Source organism: Lissotriton vulgaris, chromosome 2_1 (assembly GCF_964263255.1).
Source record: "Lissotriton vulgaris chromosome 2_1, aLisVul1.2, whole genome shotgun sequence".
Classification (NCBI taxonomy): Eukaryota; Metazoa; Chordata; class Amphibia; order Caudata; family Salamandridae; genus Lissotriton; species Lissotriton vulgaris.
Window position 1 is genome coordinate 1,134,207,673 of NC_141687.1, and position 19,731 is coordinate 1,134,227,403.

Below are 19,731 nucleotides of genomic sequence, written 5' to 3' on the forward strand. Positions count from 1 at the left end.
GGATTAAAATGTCATTAGATCTGGGGCCAATCTGGCGGGGCCAACTCAGACTCTCATCCTAAAGGGAAGGCTGTAATTGCAAAATTTCTACATTAGCATAGATATGCATCATGCACATTAACATCAACCCAACCCCTGTTAGGGAAAGAAAACATTAGGGCATCACGGCATAACATGGACAGGACGACCTGTAATAAATCAGCCTGTCTGGCCCATCAATCTGGTACATAAACAAGGGCCTGGAATAACACATCAGGCCAACCCATTGACCAACCTAGGCGGAACATACATCGCCCAGCATAAATATCAGGTAGGGGCCCTTCTCATAAATCAGGAACACCTGTCATGAATCAACTAGGCTCCCTCTACCATCAAACTAGGGGTATCGAACATCCGGGTGTACACAACAGCCCACCCTTATTAGGCCCCTGACGTCCCAATCCCAGGTAGGGGACGCAGTACGCTAGGCACTCTGTTTTAGCATAAGGCTCAGCCCTAACTAGGGAGAACAGGCAGATAGCAGTCACCTAACCACTAGGCCCGTATTACCTTAAACCTAATGGGGGGCCAGCCTCTGGGCCTAAGAACCTCAACCTAGGGCAAACCCTCCTCGGGGCCTACATATATATGTGGGACCCTTCAGGGAAAATTAGGCAACAGGAAAAAGGTGCATTTCAATGAACCCCTCGCTGGGCTAGGCATGTCAAACCTTTTCAAGGGGGCCACAACAACATTCTACCACCCTCCCTGAGACTTTTAGGGTGCACAGGGGCTTCTGTAGGCAGTTCAGGTATCCCGGGACTCTGCAGCAACAGTCACCAGCAGCCTTTCCTTGGTTTCTGGGCATTTAGGCTCCACCTAGTCAACAGAGGCAGGGGAGGGGCGGACACCGACCCTGTGCCCCGTTGCCCTCTCCACCCCCCACACTGTATATTGTTGCCCACACTCACCGGGCTGTCCAGGGCCTCCTTTGTGGTGGGGGCAGGCACCGGCAATGTGCCTCGATGCCCCTGCTGCACAGTGCTCTCAATTGCAGGGCTTCCCTGACCAACTGGGAGCCCTGCAGGACCTGCAGCACCTTCAGCGACTTCCGTCTCTAACAGGCCCCTCTTATCTTGTGGGGACCCGGGCTGCAAGGCAGAGGGGCAGGCACCGGCAATGTGCCTCTAGGCCCCCTGGCGCAGCACACGCAAAGGGAACTTTTCTCCCCTCCGGGGGAGTCACCCGGCTCCTCCTCCTCACCGGGGGCCTGGGTGGCTCAATCGGGGCTCCCTCGACCTCACGGGAGCCTCGCAGCTGCTCTACTCCGGGCGCCTCAGGTCGGGAGGTGGGGCTGGCACCGACAGGTTGCCCCGGCCCCGCCTACCTCACCGGCCCCTCGCGTGGGGGCACAGACCGGCGGGCTGGCCTCCCGCTCCGGTTGCTTCTCTCGGGGCTCCCTCCTTGGCACGGGGGCCCCGCAACGAAGCTTCACCCGGGTCCCCCTCCTACATCACGGGGACCCGGGGCTCCGACTCGGCTTCTTCCTGCCTTCCCGGCCGCCCAGGCCGGCAACCAATCCCTAAGCGGCGTTGGCGGGGGTGGGCCGATGACGCGGCCGGGCGCCCCCGTCAAGTGACGTGAGTGCCGCGGCCTCAGGGCCTAGCGCGGCCCCTTCCTCACTTCGGCGGCCCTCTCCTGGTACCGGGGGGCGCCACAACGATACACACAGCAGTGGGGGGGAATCCCCACGACAGCGCCAGGCCGCGGCAGTGATTTCCGGCGCCAACAAGGGGTAGGCTCCCTTTTAATTACTTCTTTAGATAGCGGCAAAAGCGCGCTTCCACAAACGGCGCTATTTACAAGCTGCCACAGTCTCCTCAGAAAACAGCGAAAACGGCGCTATTCACAGGCTGCCACAGTCTCCTCAGAAAACAGTGAAAACGGCGCTATTTACAGCGCACTGCTCCTCAGAAAACGGCGCTATTCACAGCGCACTGCTCCCCCCTCTGCCCACAACCTCAGCTCCTTCCTCAGTCCACGCAGAGGGGGCAGGAATTTAGCATTTCCTCAGCGCTTCGCAATTATAGCGCTCGACAGGCAGGCTTTCCAGCCCTAGGGGGCCACAACTGTCCCAGGGCCCAGCGCTTTCACAGGACCTCACAGCACCTCAGCCCGCAGCAGTTCTTTTGGGGGCACAATCCTCCCCATGGTGCTTCAAAGGGGCAGACAATCCCACAGCAATTCCTCAGGGGCACACTCCTCACCTCCTGGGCGCTTCTTCACACAGCGCTGGAGTGGTACCCAGTCAAATAGCGTCAGTGACCTGGATAGGGGCCCTCCCTTGTCAGGGGCCCATGGGGACAGCAGAGGGGGGTTTATAGGGGTGCAGGGCCCAGCTCACAGGACCATGTGGTGGTAGCACCTCACAGCAGGTCCCCTCTCTTCCTTGTCCCAGTGCTGACTGACTCTCTGGTGGCACTTCCCCCTTACTTATACCCTCCTCCCAGGCAGTGCCAGAACCTTCTAGAATGTTGGCAAAGCTGGCCTAAACTGGCTCAAGGGGAGGGGGTGAGCACCCTGGGTGTCAGGCTTTCCCTCCAAAAGCTAGGGGTAGCTGGGTAATATTATCTAGACCGCTGACCTATGGCAGTCCAGTGGCAAAACCCATGGCCATGGCATCCATTTTAAATACAATACATTTCAGTCAGGTGCAGTTCTAAAATGGGGAAATTTACAAGTGCTCACATTATTACATGTCATTACATTTTCAACAAGGTGTCTCACACCACTCATGGCCTATACAGGTTTAATCCCATGGGGGAGACATCCTAGACAAGGGGGTCAAAAGCGAACAATTTGGGGGGAAAAGGCCAAGTCCAACAGTGGCTATTTGGAATCTTTTTGTGTGGTGTTTATAGATGATATTATAATCCATTCACATACACTCCAGGAACACGTGACCCACGTCAAAGCAGTTTTGGATCGGTTTCAATAATATGCATTATATGCCAAACTTGAGAAATGTCTTTTCCACGTGCAAGAAGTTGCCTTTTTAGGGTACATTATCAATGCTCAGGGTTTTCAGATGGACATGAGTAAAGTTGATGCAATCACCAAATGGAAAACTCCCCAGAATATCAAATCTGTACAAAGCTTTCTTGGCTTTGCCAATTACTACAGGCGATTCATCAAGGACTTTTCCAGATTGATACATCCCATCTCCTGTTTATTGCAAAAGAATGTCCCTTTCATATGGGGAGAAGAGGTGGCTCAGTTGTTTCAGCTATTGAAAGACAAGTTTTCTCAGGCCCCCATCCTGCGCCATCCTGATTCGCAGCTCCCCTTTGTTCTGGAAACAGACGCCTCGCAATATGCTGTGGAAGGGGTGTTGTCCAAACGACATCCGACACCGGACAGTTACACCCTGTAGCATACTACTCAAAGAAACTCTCCCCCTGTGAAGTCAATTACACCATTTCGGACAAGGAATTGTTGGCGATTAAAAGAGCTTGCGAAGAGTGGCGTCACTTTCTTTTGGGTGCATTGCATACTGTGGAGATCTACACGGATCATCGAAATCTGTTGTTTTTGAAAACCAAAAAAGCCTTGACACCCCGACAACTGAGATGAACCCTGTTCTTTTCAGATTATGATTTTGTGATCAATTACCAGCCAGGTCCACAAAACGGGAAAGCAAATGCCCTTTCCCATATGAACGAACCAGAAGACGAGACCACGAGAAAACAGCCAGAACCACCGTACATACCTTCTGAAGTACAACTCTCCAAGCCTGCCATAGCTCTACTCTCCTCTCAGGACTTTTGGAAGATGTCCGAGTGTCTTTGACCGACCTGGACATTCAAGCCTGGATCCAGGAAGAACCAGAACATCGCTCAGAAAAAGGGGATTTAGCCTACCATTATCACACCATGTAGGTTAATCAAAAGCCACTACAAAAAAAAGTTATGACATGGGCCCATGATTCAGCATTGGGAGGTCACATGGGAACGTATAAAACCATTGCCAATGTGGAACGTTCCTTTTGGTGGCCCGAATTAAGAAAAGATGTCAAGGACTATATAAAAAATTGTGCAACATGTGTACAAGGGAAAGCTAGGCATACTAAACCTACAGGATTACTCCCTTCTTTGCCTACTCATCTTCGACCGTGGCATACTATATCAATGGACTTTATCGTGGAAATGCCCCCTTGTGAAGGAAAAACCGTAGTGCTAGTAATAATCGATCATCTAACAAAGATGAGACATTTTAGATCCTTGAAGGGGCTTCCCACATCCTCGGAGCTAGCCCTCGTTCTCCTTCAACATGTAGTCAGGGCTCATGGAAGACCATGCGTTCTGATCACGGACAGGGGTACCCAATTTATGTCCTATTTTTGGAAAGCCCTTTGCAAAACAATGGATATAGATGCTCGACTGCCCTCCAGCTACCATCCCCAGACGGATGGAAAACCGGAACGTCTAAATCAGACATTGGAGCAGTATCTTCACTGTTTCACTCTGCAAAACACCCTCAACTGGCCCACCTTACTATGGACGGCAGAATTTGCCTACAATAACGCTACTCACTCCACGTCAGGCTGTTCTCCTTTCTTTTGTGTCTATGGTTATCATCCTAACATGCTCCCATTTGACTGGCCTATACAATCCCCAGTACCCAGCATACACGAACATCATGCTTATCTTAGGCCTGTAATGGCAGACGCAAAACGTAGTCTTGCCGAGGCACAGGCCACACAAAAATAGTTTGCAGATAAGAAAAGAACTAAGGAACCTGACTATCAAGTGGGGGATACAGTATGGTTAGCCACAAAAAAACCTGCATTTAAGGGATATTAATAAACTAAAGCCAAGATATATAGGGCCCTACACTATCGAAGAAGTTATTAACCCTGTGGCTATGCGATTATCAAAACCTCAAGCCTGGCGAGTCCATCCTGTCTTCCATGTGTCCCTATTACAGCCATGTCCCAACAGCACAAGACTACCCGATCGGCCTCTCCCTGTAGACATAGATGGTCAGGAGGAGTATGAGGTACAGGAGATCCTTGATTCCCAGTTGGTACGTGGCCGGATTCAATACCTAGTAGATTGGAAAGGATTTGGGGGGGAGGATAGGACATGGGAACCTGAGGACAATCTCCATTGCCCTGAACTATTAGAACAATTCCATGCCATACATCGTGGTAAGCATGGGCGACCCCTGAGTAGACGGTCCTTGAGAGGGGGTACTGTAGCGATCACTTCCCAGAGAACAGGGCGGAAGTCGATTGCCAGAAAAAAGTTCACATCAGCCGCATGGGGTAAACTTAGAATGAACCCGAGACACTACATGTCCCAGCAGGCAACGGGGAAAGTTCTAAGGAGACTGAGGGCTGGTCGTACTTAAGCACCTCCTTCATCCTAGACCGGTGCTTGACAATTGTTTTGGATGTTTTATGGCGGATGGTATTCCCCGCCGGACCCCAGCGTGAAGCACATGCAGCATTTTCCAGATTCCCTACGTAGAGTCTCAAGCCTGCCTGTTTTTGGAAATCCACAAGTGTGGAGATTGCCCTCGAGTAAGATATCAGCATTTACAGCGCTTCAGGTATCACAGGAAGAAGCAATGCTTCTTTTCCGTGCTTAAAAGTTTGTTTACGCCCTGTGACTGCCGATGCACTTTTGCCGCTCGACTCGACAAAGGATTCTGTCGCGTCAGCGGATTCGGTGGCTCCCAAGTGTGTTTGCTATTGTTTGAGTCTAGCTTCCAGGCTCGCCAGACTAGCCCCTGGAGAAAATGTTTTCTTTAACCTCGTACCAATGAACTAGAATGCCTTGTTTTCTTTTTCCTTCGTGCTTGGGAGCTGTGTAAGTTGCTCGCAGCGCAGACTTTCTGCTGCTGGGGTGAACAAGTTATTCTTTGTTTGCACTACCGGCTGGTGGTGTTTTATTCCTAACCCTCGAACTTGCAGGACATATATAAATATTTTCTCGCTTTCTATGCAGTACCCAAGTATCAAGTATGATTTTCATTTAAAGAAAAAAGGGGCAGTCTTTCTTCTCCCGAGGACTTCCTATTTAGTTATTTTGTGAAGTCTTACAGTCAGTATGTTTATAATTGCCAAGATGGATTACAATAAATGATATTCTATTCAGATGTATTTAGCTGCTGAGAGCTTTGGTGAGTGGGCATAGTCTGCAGTTCATTAACATTGTACAGGTAGAGAGGGAATGTCCTTTTACATGTGCTGTGTTTTCTCATCCTCTTTTGCAGGGTCGTTGTCCATACAGGTGTAATACCCTTTTTCAGACCAGACCTAGCAGAGACCAGCGCGCTCGCAGCATGTTTATTATTTTATCCCCTTCCCCTTTTCCCAGGGGCTCAATTCCACACAACAGGATTCATATTCCTCTGTTGGGGATTGCGTTCAGGTGAAGGAGGGGAAATAAGCTACTACCATCGCCCCTGCTGGTGAAAAGAGAAAAAGGTTAGTGGCGTTTATTTCATACTTGTGCTGCTGACAGCCTGACACATGGTATTCCTCCCCTGCCCCTTTTTATTGTTTTATTTTTTTATTTTTGGGGGGGACCCAGCTTAAGCGAGTCCCAAGATGGCTTCCAACACTTCCTGGTTAAAGTACTGGCAGCCAATCAGAGCTCTGTATTTCCTTGCACAAGCTCGTTATTTTTCATGAAGTTGTCGCAACCCCAGATATCACTCTCTAATATTTTCTTAAATTTCTCAACAACTATTGAATAGATTCACACCAAATAACTGAAACCATGATCTGCATAACAAAATCTTTCCTTTTTTTAATAAAAATGTATACTACAAAATCGCAATATTTGCAAATTTGTAGTAACAATTTTTTTTATTTTTTTTAAAGACCTTTATTTTACCATAAAACCTGTACACAGCTTCTGGCCTACAACCCCTGGGGCCGGCCGCCACTTTTCCTCATATTTGCATTACTTTCTGGGTTACACAGCCCACGTGCTGACATCCCGGGGGTACGACGGCGTTTTGTGGCAATATGTGCATACAGGTCTCGTTCCACATACGGATTCAGATAGGTCTGGTTTTTATATTGTATAACTGAAACAGTTCAAACAAGAAGTTACCACAATCTGTCATAAGGCATACAAGTGTCAGGTGCATTTCCCTTGTTAAAACGTGTATTATTCAAGCGTCTGATGTGAGAGAGTAGTTCCGCAACCACTTAATCTGTCATTACCTTAGTCCTTCCCAATTATGCAGGATAGTTCAGCAATCATAAGGTATACGCTACTCCGCCCGCCCTCCCCTCCCCTTCCCATTTCTGCCTGTAACCCATCCCTAGAACTTTCCACTTCCCCTCATTATCTAGTTCTTTAGTCTTCCTCCCCCTCCCACTCCACATCTGACAACAGACCGTCGTCTTACTCCAGGGGTTCACATATTTCCCCCCTGTATACGTTCCACAGGGTCCATAACTTGTTCCATTTGCGCGGGCACGCTCTGTTAATGTATACTGCCCTCTCTATTATCATGACCCTGCCCATGTTTGTACACAACTGTGTCACTGTAGGGGTTTCTACCGCTCCCCATTTTTGTGCTATGTCGCGCTTTGCTACTATCATACCTATTGTGGACCATTGCTGCCCGTACCTGGTAAGGTCGTTGGGTCCCGATATATTTAGCAAGCATTTCCTAGGTTCAGGGACCAAGGATACCTCCAATGTTTGTGACATAGTAGGCAATATTTGCCTCCAAAATTCCTGAATGCGAGGACACTCCCAGATAGTGTGAAACAGTGTTCCATCCTCTCCGCATCCATGAAGGCAGTACGGATGCTGCACCCTCTGTATCGTGTGTAGCATCGCCCTCGTGTAGTACACCCTGTGTAAAATCTTAAGCTGTAGTAGCCTAAATTTTGACGATATGCCCACCTCCTTAGGTGACCCTAACGCTTCATTCCATTCGGACTCATCCACCTCTCCTATGTCTTCCACCCACTTGTCTCTTAGTTTTACTGTCGGGTCTGGCAGATTATTAATTAATTTACGATAGTTGGGTGACGTTGCCCTGTCCTCCATGTAGTCTGTGAGAAGACGATCTTCCAGGGGAGATGCCTCTGGGATCGCCGTATCGCGTGGGATAGCTGATAGTAACGCGTGCCTCACTTGTACATATCGGAACAGTTCCGTCTGCCCCAACTCATACCGCTGTCTTAGTTGTTCGAAGGGGATTACTGTGCCCTTTTCCCATAAATCTCCTACTGTGGATAGTCCAATATTGTCCCAGAGCGTGAACCCCTTACTGCGTCTCAGATTGCCCAGTGCCCGCGTGTCCCATAATGGGGTGAGTTTAGTGAGTCTCCCATTCCATCCCAGTTTTGTCTGTGCTGTGTGCCACAATGACATGGTAAGTTTCGTGGGTCCCGTGAGTGTGCTCACCATACGCCGATCATAGAGAGGCGCCAGTAAGCTGTTTGTACCCAGTTGCGCCCTGTCTGCCCTATATGCCGGGTCTTCCTGAGGTGTATGAAGCCATTGATTAATGGGTTTCAGTTGGGCGGCCCAGTAGTACAGTTGCAGGTTTGGCAACGCAATTCCTGCATCGTACCAACCCCTGTGTAATTTTTCTTGCTCAATGCGTGCTGGACGATTGATCCACATGAGACCGGCCATCAACCCAGACACCCGCCTAAAGTATCCCGGTGGTACAGGATATGGCGTGGTTTCTAGGATATACAAAAACCGGGGCAGGGACATCATCCTATAAAGAGCTGCTCTGCCTAGCAACGTCAGCGGCAGCGCTGCCAGAATTTAACATCTTGCTTCAATGGCTCCAACGGTGGCGCCAGGTTCTTCTGAAAGAATTCATTTGGGTCTTAAGTGACATGAACACCCAGATAGAGAAAAGAGGATCCCGCTATCTTCAGGGGGCAGTCCTCGTGTAGTGTGGGGGCTGGGCCATGCAGGACATATATCTCTGACTTTGCCCAGTTGAGAGTGTAGCCCGATACTCTTCCCTGTTCGTCGCACAGTGCCAATAGCGCCGGTATACTGCGCTCCGGTTCCGTCAGGTACACCAGCATAACATCCGCATACAGCGATATGCGGTCCTCCCACCCCTCTGTCCAGGTGATCCCTTTCAGTAATGGGGTAGAGCGTATCATTGTCGCCAATGGTTCCAGTGCAATCGCAAAGAGCAGCGGCGACAGTGGACAGCCTTGACGGGTCCCTCGCTCTAGGAGGAATGTTCGGAAAATATGGCCGTTCGCCACCACCTGTGCAACAGGCTTGGTGTAGAGTAACCGGACCCAGGCAACGAACTTGGGGCCAAAACCCATGTGCGTCAGTACCTCGAATAGATATTGCCACTCCACCATGTCGAACGCCATATTCGCGTCAAGGGCCATTACAACCGCCGGGTCGGATAATGAGGCTGCCCTGGCCAGCACTCCGTGCGCCCTGCGCAGGTTGAGAGCGGTGTTTCTGTGCGGCATGAAACCTGATTGGTCGGGGTGTATGAGTTGCGTGAGGTGCGACATCAACCGGGTGGCAAGGAGCTTAGCCAAGATTTTAACCTCAGCGTTGAGAAGGGAGATTCGGCGGTATGATGTGCATTCCCCCGGCGGTTTTCCGGGCTTGGAGATTGCAACAATGGAGGCCGTTCGCTGATCCAATGGAAGTTCAGCCCTTTCCAGACTATCTGTATACATTGCCAGCAAGGGGCCACTGAGTCCCTCCGACGCGGCCTGGTACCATTCTATCGGAATACCATTTGGTCCCGAGGCCTTACCGGACTTCACTGCGTGGATCGCCCTCCGTATTTCTTCCACCGTGGTTTCTTCCGCTAGTTCCGCGGCCGCTTCCGGCATCAGGGTCTGGATGGCGATGTGGCCCAGCGCTACAGAGTCATCTCTGCCGTTACTTCATTATCCGGAGTGTACACTCCCTGGAAGTATTCCGCCAAGGTCTCAACTATCTCTTCGGGGCTTGTGTGCTCTATCGCATGTCTATCGCTAATCTGCTGTATACCCCTGGCACTAACTCCCTTCTTATCTAACCAAGCCAGCATTTTCCCTGCCATGTCCCCTATGTCGTAGATTCTATGCGTCTTCTCTGTCATCTGAGTGACTGACTGCTGCTTTAGGTGCTCCCTACATTGTTGTTGCCTCAGAATCAAGTCATGGGACGTGGCAGGTGTCGGATTCGTCTCGTGTGCCACCGTTGCATCGTGCAGAGCCAGCTCCAGCCCCGCCAGTTCACTCTGCCACTCTCTTTTGTGCCCCGTAATGTCTTATATGCCTTCCACAGGATAGTGGAGGACTGTACTGACTCTGAGTTCTCAGCAAAGTAATGGGAAGTCGCCAGTTTGAGTGCTTTTCGCACCTTGGCGATCTTGAGGTATGTGGCATTGAATTGGGTAGATTCTCCTGCGTGTTTTCTCCTGTGTGGACATTGTTAGTGTGATCGGGGAATGAGCTGATATCCCCCTGGGGTGTATCTCAACCTTATCTACATGTCGCAGCCCGCCCCCCCAGCGCAAGGAAGTAGTCAATCCGTGACAAGCTATTGTGGACCGTTGAATGATATGTATACTGCCTCGCGGACGGGTGTGTATGTCGCCACAGATCGACTAAACCCATCGCTGTCAGAAAGCTCTGAAATCGGGAAGGACCCCAGTCCGAGTTAGTTCCAGGAACCTATCCATCTGGGTGTCTACCATGGCATTGAAATCCCCTCCCAGTATTATGTCTCCTTCGGGTAGGCTTAATAGAAAGTCTCCCAACGCCGGTAGCATTACCGAGTGTATTGCCGGGGGGATGTATACTGATACCACATTCAGGAGCCTCCACTCCCACTGCCCCTGGAGCACTGCGAAATATCCCTGTGTGTCTACCTTGGTGCTTAAAGTGATAAACTGTGTTGATTTCTTAATTAAGATACCCGTGCCCCTTGAGCCCGTGGTGAATTCTGAATGTACCGCCATTCTATATCCTTTTCTATCTAGGGCCTTGACTGCCCCTCCGGTGAGGTGCGTTTCCTGGAGAAGTACCAAAGCCGGTCCCTGCCTCTTTACCGCATTTATCACCAACCTCCTCTTTATCTTATCTCCCAGCCCTTTCACATTCCAGGTCAGGAGTCGGAGAGGTTCTACCCGTGATCACACCAACCCTCCTCACGTGTAAGTGTATAATGGTCGTGTATCTCCGAACCAGCGCCTATAGTAGTGAATACCAGGTCCTACTCCCTGGGTGCACCCGCCTTTAGCATGCCCCATATAGTGCATTATTAGCATTGCAATAGTCAACCTTACTTGTGGAACTTCAAAAACTAACAAACAAACCCCCCTACGACCCCCCTCCCTGCCTCCCTGCTTACCGGGCTTCCAACCACCCGCCTCCCCAACATAGCAGAGTGCTTAACCCATCCCTTTAACAGTTTACTTGCGTGCTGGGGTGGAGTGTCCTCCGGAGCAGGCGGCATCCCTGCTCTCCTTCTTGCTCCCCAGGCCAGTGTCCAAGAGCGCCCAACCGGCAGCAGTCCCAAAACCGCTACACCTTCTTTTATCTCCGGAAATTCAGGATTATACACCCCCTTCCGCTCCCAGGGAGCCATGTGTTGGTGACTTATGTTGCCTGCCTCTCCCCGACCTCTGTGATCCCGTCTGGCTGTCCTCTCGGTTGTTCCGAGTGCTGTTGTGCTGGCGGCGGGGTTGCCCTGCGGTCCTCCAGCCCTCCAGCCAGTCCTGTGCTGCCTCCGGTGAATCAAAGAACCAGACTTTGTCTTCCGCTACTACCCGAAGCCGCGCCGGGAACAACATGGAGTAAGATAGTTCTTTTGCCCGCAGTGCCCTCTTTACCTCCAGGAAAGTTCTCCTTCGGCGCGCCACTTCGGCTGTATAGTCCGGGAAGTAGGCAACCGTGGAATTTTGGATTTAGACGGCTGGAGACACTCTCGCCGCCTGTAGTATTGCGTCACGGTTGCGAAAATTAAAGAGTCTCACAAGAATCGGTCTCGGTGGGGCCCCCGGTTTCGGTTTTCCATCGGGCACTCTGTGGGCCCGCTCCACCGAGAAAAAGTATGAGAGTCCCTTGGGGTTCAGGTGTGTCTTGATCAGTTCCTCCACGTAGAGGTCCATGGCACCCTTGCCTTCTGACTCCGGAACTCCCAGTATTCGGACGTTGTTCCTCCTCGAGCGTCCTTCCCGATCGTCCATCTTGTCCCTCAAGGATTTGTTTTCAGCCACCATCTTCTCCATGCAGGTCAGAGACGTCCTCCACCAGGGATTTCGTTACCACTTCCACTTGTTTCACTCTCTCATTCATTTTTTGGAAGTCCGTTTTGATCAGTGTGACCTCCGTGGCTGTGGTTCCCACTGTAGCTTGTACCTGAGCCAGGGCTTGCATCACATCCTCCAGCGTTGCCTTCTTCGCTCCTTCACCTTCCGGCGTCTTCCCCGTTGAATTCTGGGGTTCCGCTTGAGGATGATTGTTCCTATCGTAGGCGAACTTGTCGAGCTTGGCCTGCGTCGAGTTATGCTTAGAGCCCTTGCCTGTCATGTTTGTACCGGAGTCTGCCCCTCTTCTGCGTTGCACGTTCACCATTTCCTGAGGGTCCTCCTGCGATCCGCCTTTTCTCCGCTCCGACCGTAACCTCCAGGTCGTCTGTTGTCCCTCGGTTGCCAGCGCTGGATGTGGGGCGATCAGTCTCTATGGGGCCTGGGCAGGGCTTGCAGGGAGCGTGCCTCTTTGTCGTGTTCTAATCTAGGACCCCGATCAATATTGTGACCTTATGCCCCAATACAGCTATAATCCATCCATACCCCTATAATGGCAAAAACGATCAGAGCCATATTTCAGAAACTCGTCTCTGACATAAACGATCAGAGCCATATTTCAGAATCTCGCCTCTTCAGCTCATTACAGTAGATGACACAGCAGAAGCCACTATCTTAGATTCCTAGATTACACTCTGAGTTCTTCAACAAGATAAACCCCCAGCAACTTGGGAAAGCCCCGCTTGCTTTGTTTTTATTAGTAATAGAACTCTAATGAGCACTGTAAGAACAACCAGTTCCGGTGACATCTTTATTGACGTCTTATGTCCAAAAACTTACGTCAAACAAGGCACCTTTCAGGTATAAATATTACCAACGTTGCCTTAGGCAGATGCGATGGTGTGGTGAATACAGGAGCAGAACAGCTGTCCCTTGCAGAGCCCAGCAGATGAGAGAAGCCCACGGACGCTGCCCCTCCTCCTCCTTGACGCGCTGAGAAAGACGCTGTCTTTTCTCCTGCCGAGAAAATCCAGCTCCGGCGTTTCCAGCCTACCCTTGCGGGTGACTGGAATATCGAGTCCTGAAAGGAGATACCAGCCCTCCAACATTCTATTCCAGAGGTATTGTGTTGACTAAACCCTTAGAGAGAATTATTGCAGCAAACTCTTGGCAAAACCAACTTAACTAAAAAACTACTTACTCCCTCCCAAGTATTAGGCTTAGGTCAGGTACACTGGGGTAGGTGTAGTTAGAAGCACCAGTTGAGTACGTTAGTCAAATGTATATATGAATGTATATATTTTATTCATTTTAACCATTGTATGGCTAAGAAACCATATCAATGCTTTTACAGTATTATTTCGCAATCCTCCTTTTACTGTACGCACTTTTTATAATAACAAGTCTTGCAATTGTGGCAATTCATTTCTCTTGCATGAGAAGAAAGACTGTTCAATAAATAATACCTTTTATTGAAAACGCCCGTCTCTCTATTCTCTGCATCCTGGTGAAAGTAATCTGCACAACTGACTGACTGAAATAGCTGTCTATTGTTTCACACGACTCTAGAGATTGACTCTTATTCTAAGGAGCAAAGTTGTCAAGTTTATGCGCTTGTTGGAAAACTGAATCCCTTCTTGTCTGTACCAGGGAAGCTGATCACTTCCTATTCAGTCAAGAAAGTTTCCAGTGACCTCTGAGCTAGTTGGTACAAACCCAATTAAGTTTAGCATAGTCAGTAGAGACCTAGAAGACCGCAATTCTACATCTACACTGCTGTTTATGTTATTCCAATGCGCAGGGCCTATAGGGAAAATAGGAACTACACTACATCTTGATGTGTCGCGTTCATGTAGTGGTGCCGTGCAATCCAATGATTCCCCCACAGAGTCGTGTAGAGGGGAGAGCCGGAGGGGGGAGAGCGTCACCAATATCGTCGAGTTCTTGCAAGGAGGGGTGACCAGGAATGCGTTCTTGTTGTAGTTCTATTAGAACGACGGCCTCTTCTGCCTGTTCCTTTCCTCCCACCTCCCGGCTATACTGTGTATCGTCCAACGTGTATTCACCACCTTGCAGGATTATGAAGTCACACTGCTGGCTTCTTCTATTGCCTCCCCACTGTCCGCGTTGTTAATGAGGTGCGGTCGCGAGCCCCCACTGTTCTGCTACCGGCACGTTTCTGTTTATATCTGGTACAACTGGGGTCGGGTATGAGATCGGCCCCCTGTGCCAGTAAGCCGGTTGTGGAGCATCACTCTCTTGCTGACGTCGGCCTCCACGTGTTGCTCCTCGCCGCTATTAGTCGGAGGGCTGTTGCGGGGGCAGTAGCAGCGCGACCGCTTCCCCCCTGCCGCTTACTGGCTGCCCTCTGGGTCCTCCTCCTCAATCGGCATGTGTTGTGCAGCGCTCCTTCTTCTGGCCCGTACCTTCCTGCCGCTGCATTTCCTCCTTGCTGCCCGCTGGGTCCCGGTTACTGTCCGCCTCCTCCGCTAATCTCCCGCACTGCTGTAAGGTGTGTGTTCGCTCCCCTCCGACACGATCCCTCTCACGGTTTCTCTTTCCGCGCCAAATTCTGGCGCCTGTGTCCCGCTGCACCTCCAGTTCCGCCCGGCCTGCTCCAGTAGGATAGTCAGTTGTCCATGGACGCTGCAAGGCCTCACCACATGGAGTTCCAATTTCTTATTTCCCGGTGTCCTGCGGCTCTCAGACTCACCCCGCTGGGCACCATTCGGTCCTCGACCCAGCTCGCCCTTCCAGAGATATAATTTAGATGGATAATTGTACAGGATTGTCGTGGGATGCCGCCTCACTCCTGGAGCTTCCCCGCTAAGCTGCCGCCATGCTCGGCTGCTAGCCACGCCCCCGTGGTAACAAACTTTTAAAAAGCAAGCGCAGGCTTGTGCATTTTAATTTTATTAACCCCAGGGTGGGCCAGATCTGCCAGTGAAATAGGATGGGGGCACAAAGGCCCCCCTTCTTGGGCTACTGAAAGCCCCAGAGACCACCTTCCTGCTGGGCATTATCTTTTATGTATGCAGGGTTGCCAGCGCAACACCCCTGCACCCCGGGGACCGCCACCTCCCAGGGGCATTTAACAATACTTATGTGGGTGGACCCAATGAGTCCACCTGCTCTTGTATGCTGTCACTTCCCTGGGGCAAATCATTCTAAAATAATACTTGGGGCCTGCACGGCCCACCCGCAGCCCTGAGGACCGCCACGTTTCAGGGGCAGTTTAAAAGATGTATGCAGGCAGGCTCGCTGCACACGTCCACCACCCAGGGTCCGCCACTTCCCCAGCACAAATATGTACAAATAATGCGAGGGGACCCACATGGCCCCCCTGCAGCACAGGGGACCACCACCTCCCTGGGGCAATCTATTGAAAATAAGGGGGATCCATGCGGCTTCCACCTCCTAGTAAATTAAGGTAGAGGGTCCCTCACGGACCCCCGGGGATAACCTCTTCCCCAGGACTAAATTGTACAATGGACACGTGGCCCTCCTCATGGAGCCAATAATGGTCCTGGGGATAACCACCCCCCAGGGCAGCTCCTGCTACCTCCCAAGGTGCCCATCCTTGGGAGGTAGTGGTTTTCTTTCGCTTGGTGGGAGCTGATGTGAGTCCCTTGCTCACTTGGCCACTGGATTCAAGAGAGCCTGGCTGATGAGGATTATGAATCCGAAACCGGTCCCAGGATGCTTGTTTTCGGTCCAGCAAAGACATGGCTTAGAAGTTCGGGCTGGACTGTTCCCATGAGGCACAGGGTCAGACTGATTTGCATATGGCCATGTCTGAACTGGGGTGGCTGAGTGAGCTAAAGAATGTTGATGGATTAAAACCAGATCAGTTGACTGGGGGTGAGTGTTTGATTTGCTCAAACACTCCGTCCATCATCCCCTTTTGTATCGCTTTGTTCGTCCTAAGTTTGCAGGGTATGCTCAGACATGAGTCCCTTGCTCACTTAGCCACTAGATTTAAGATCGCCTGGCTGATAACGATTATGAATCAGAAACCGGTCGCAGGATGCTTGTTTCCTATCCAGGGAAGGCATGGCTTGGCAGTTCGGGCTGGACTGTTCCCATGAGGCACAGGGTCAGACTGATTTGCATATGGCCATGTCTGAACTGGGGTGGCTGAGTTAGCTAAAGAATGGTGATGGATTAAACCCAGATCAGTTGACTGTGGCGAGTGTTTGATTTGCTCAAACGCTCCGTCCATGATTCCCTTTTGTATCGCTTTGTTCACCGTAAGTTGGCAAGGTATGCTCAGACGTGAGTCCCTTGCTCAATTGGCCACTGGATTCAAGATAGCCTGGCTGATGAGGATTATGAATCCGAAACTGGTCCCAGGCTGCTTGTTTCCGGTCCAGGGAAGACATGGCTTAGCAGTTCGGGCTGGACTGTTCCCATGAGACACAGGGTCAAACTGATTTGCGTATGGCCATGTCTGAACTGGGGTGGCTGAGTGAGCTAAAGAATGGTGATGGATTAGGGATGAGTGTTTGATTTTCTCAAATGCTCCATCCATCATCCCCTTTTGTATCCCCATGGTATGAACCAGGGCACCCGGCAATATCGCAGCCTGCATAGCCGCTCAGCCCAACGGGTGCCACTAACTGTGACCCCGGAAGCGGGGCCACATTGTGGTAGCCCTGCGCTGGATGCTGGCGCAGCCTACACTGTGGTCCAGCAAGGCACACAAATCCTGGGCAGTCTGGACCGCCAGGACGGGCCATCATCTCAGGCTGCACACCCGCTCAGCAGCTCAAGGTGCCAATGACTCAGTGCACCCTAAGTCACCGTCCCGTGGCCGGGTGCCTATGCCGGCCGCAATGCAGTTTCTGCCGCAAACCCTGTTCAACCCCAGTCAGCGTCACGTGGTGGTAGGCCCATGCAGGCTGCAACGCAGCGACTGCCACAAACCCTGTGCAAACCCAGTCAGCGCCACATGGTGGCAGGCCCGTGTCGGCCTCAAGGCATCGGGCCCACCATCCAGTGACCACCGGCATAGAGGTATGATATGTTGTTGGCCCCTTATATTTGCGAGGTCACATGGCCTGTGAAGCCTGTGCCGGGTGGGTGTGGTGTGTATGCAGACCTGCCCTCAGTGACTGGCTGTGACATGCTGACAACTATACCAGTGACCTGCACACCCCCAGTGAATACGCCTGCGATGGGTCGCACTGAGGCCCCCTTAGGAGCCTGAGCGGAGTGGTATTGCTTGCTGTACGCCGAAACAGGGCAGGGCTTGCAAAAAGTGACTCGTGGGCACTAGGAGTGGTTCAGTCCATGTCCGGACAAGAAAGTGACTGATACGTGTGTCCCTGTTGTGGTGTCCACGGGACCTGTGACACAAATTGCCATATTGCACCCACTGACTGCCATCCCACAGGATGGACATCAGTGATGCAAGGGAAATCATTTCCCCTACATTCATCCACACATACATACATAAATGAGGAAAGACATGACACAGCAGTGCATCACTGGATGTTCATTGCAAATCCATTGCTTTTCCGTAGCTGGAGGGGTACAGGGCACTGCCGAATACACTACACTACATGGGCCCGTGGAGGGCCAGCCAGAGTCCATCCGTGGAAGACAAGTACTGAGGAAGAGGAGGGGTGCAGTCCGCAGTCTAGTCGCCGTGTCATTGGTCATCAAACAGGATGTGGCGTCAATGTCGCTGTCCAAGGTGAGTGCATCTGAGTGAATCGGGGGTCAGTGGAAGGTCATGAGGCCACGTGTGGGACCAACCAGGAACAGCCAGGTGGCAGAAATGAATGCTACTGAGACCTTCTGATCAAAAGCCCATGCACGTCCTCGTCCCCGGATATCTGTCCTGCCCCACCTGGGGTGTTGCTGTACCAGTTGTGGCACGGGGAGGCACTGACACCTGAGGGGCAGGAGGTGGTCTATCTGCCACACTGTTTGACACTGACACCCAGGTGCCGGAGGTGGTCTGTCTGCCGCACTGTGTGGCACTGACACCTCCGGTGCCGGAGGTGGCCTGTCTGCCGCACTGTGTGGCACTGAAACCTCAGGTGCTGGAGTGGTTAGGCCTGCCACACAGTGAGGCATGGCCGCACCAGGGGGTGGAGATGTGGGTGGTGTGGGGGCAGCAGCATTCAACATCGCCACACCTTGTGGCAGCAATGCCATAATGAGGATCTGCAGGGCATGGTAGATCCCAGCTACATTCCACTGATGTTCAGTGGTTGCTGCCATCCTTTCCGCCTCCATCCGCACCATGTCCTCTATGAGCCTCCGCATCTGTGGCAGTTCACGGCTGGTATCGCTGGAAAACTCTAAGTGGACAGGTGTTCTTTTCTCCTCGTCATGACTCCAGCAATGTCAGTCGGGGCTCGTTGGAGACCATGGAGCAGGGCTACACACCCAAGGATGGCGTCAAGTTTGGTTGCCATGTTGCTGAAGCCCAACTGCACCTGCTCTGTGGTCTCCCTCTGGCACTGCAGCACACTGAGTTGGAAGGCCATGTGTTATTCCTTGAGGTCTTGAGGGCGTGCAGGGGCTGTGGGTGCTTCCAGCTGGGTGCTTTAGGTTGTGGGTTGGGTCTCCTTGATGCAGCTGGGCTGCCCTGATCCTGGAGGTGAGTTGGGGATGAGGTCCATGATGGCTTGGATGGCTTGGGTGTCGATGCTGGTGTTGTCCTCCTTGTCCTCCTTGTCATCAGTGAAGAGTGGCTGGACTGCTCTGCCGGAGGTGTTGACGGTGCCCCTGCGATGTGAAGGGGAGATGTTGTATTACGATGTGTCCACATGTATGCAGCCGCATGGTACATGTTGACATTTAGACAGCATGAGACAGTCTGCAGATCTGGGTGAGGATGCAGAGTCATTGTAGGTGTGCACTGTGCTCTGCTTGATTCTGCATGTGTGCCATTGGGCCCATATCTACCGACCCCCCAGGTACTGGTAGTTACTCACCCTGTTGTGGTTGTGTTGTGTCCTGTTGAGCAGTGTCCGATCCCCTGACTCCGGCCACAGTCTGCACACTGATGACTGTTGACACCAGCTCCACCATGTCATCCAGCCCGAGCTGTGGCACTCGGCCCCCTCCTCCAGTCTGCGTTTCTGCCTTCCGATTGGCGGAGAGTTTCTCCTTGGTCCGCTGCTTGATGCCATTCCATCGCCTCTTGACCTCATCCATTGTCCTCTTGTGCTCCCCGACGGCATTCACCTTGTCCACGATGTACCGCGATATTCTGTTTTTGGTGCCCAATGACACGATGGAGGTGACGAACAGTTGTTGATGGTGTTCCATCACCTCCATGACTATGATCCTGTTCGCCTGTGGACTGAACTTCGTCTACCTCTTCTTCTTGTCCTTGCCCTTCCCTGTCTGCGAGGTCCTGGGCTGGTCATCCGGGGTGATTGTGGGGTTGAGCTCGTCCTCTGCACCTGCTCCGGCGGCTGCCTCTATGGTGCTTGGGTGTTGGTCAGTTTGTGTTAG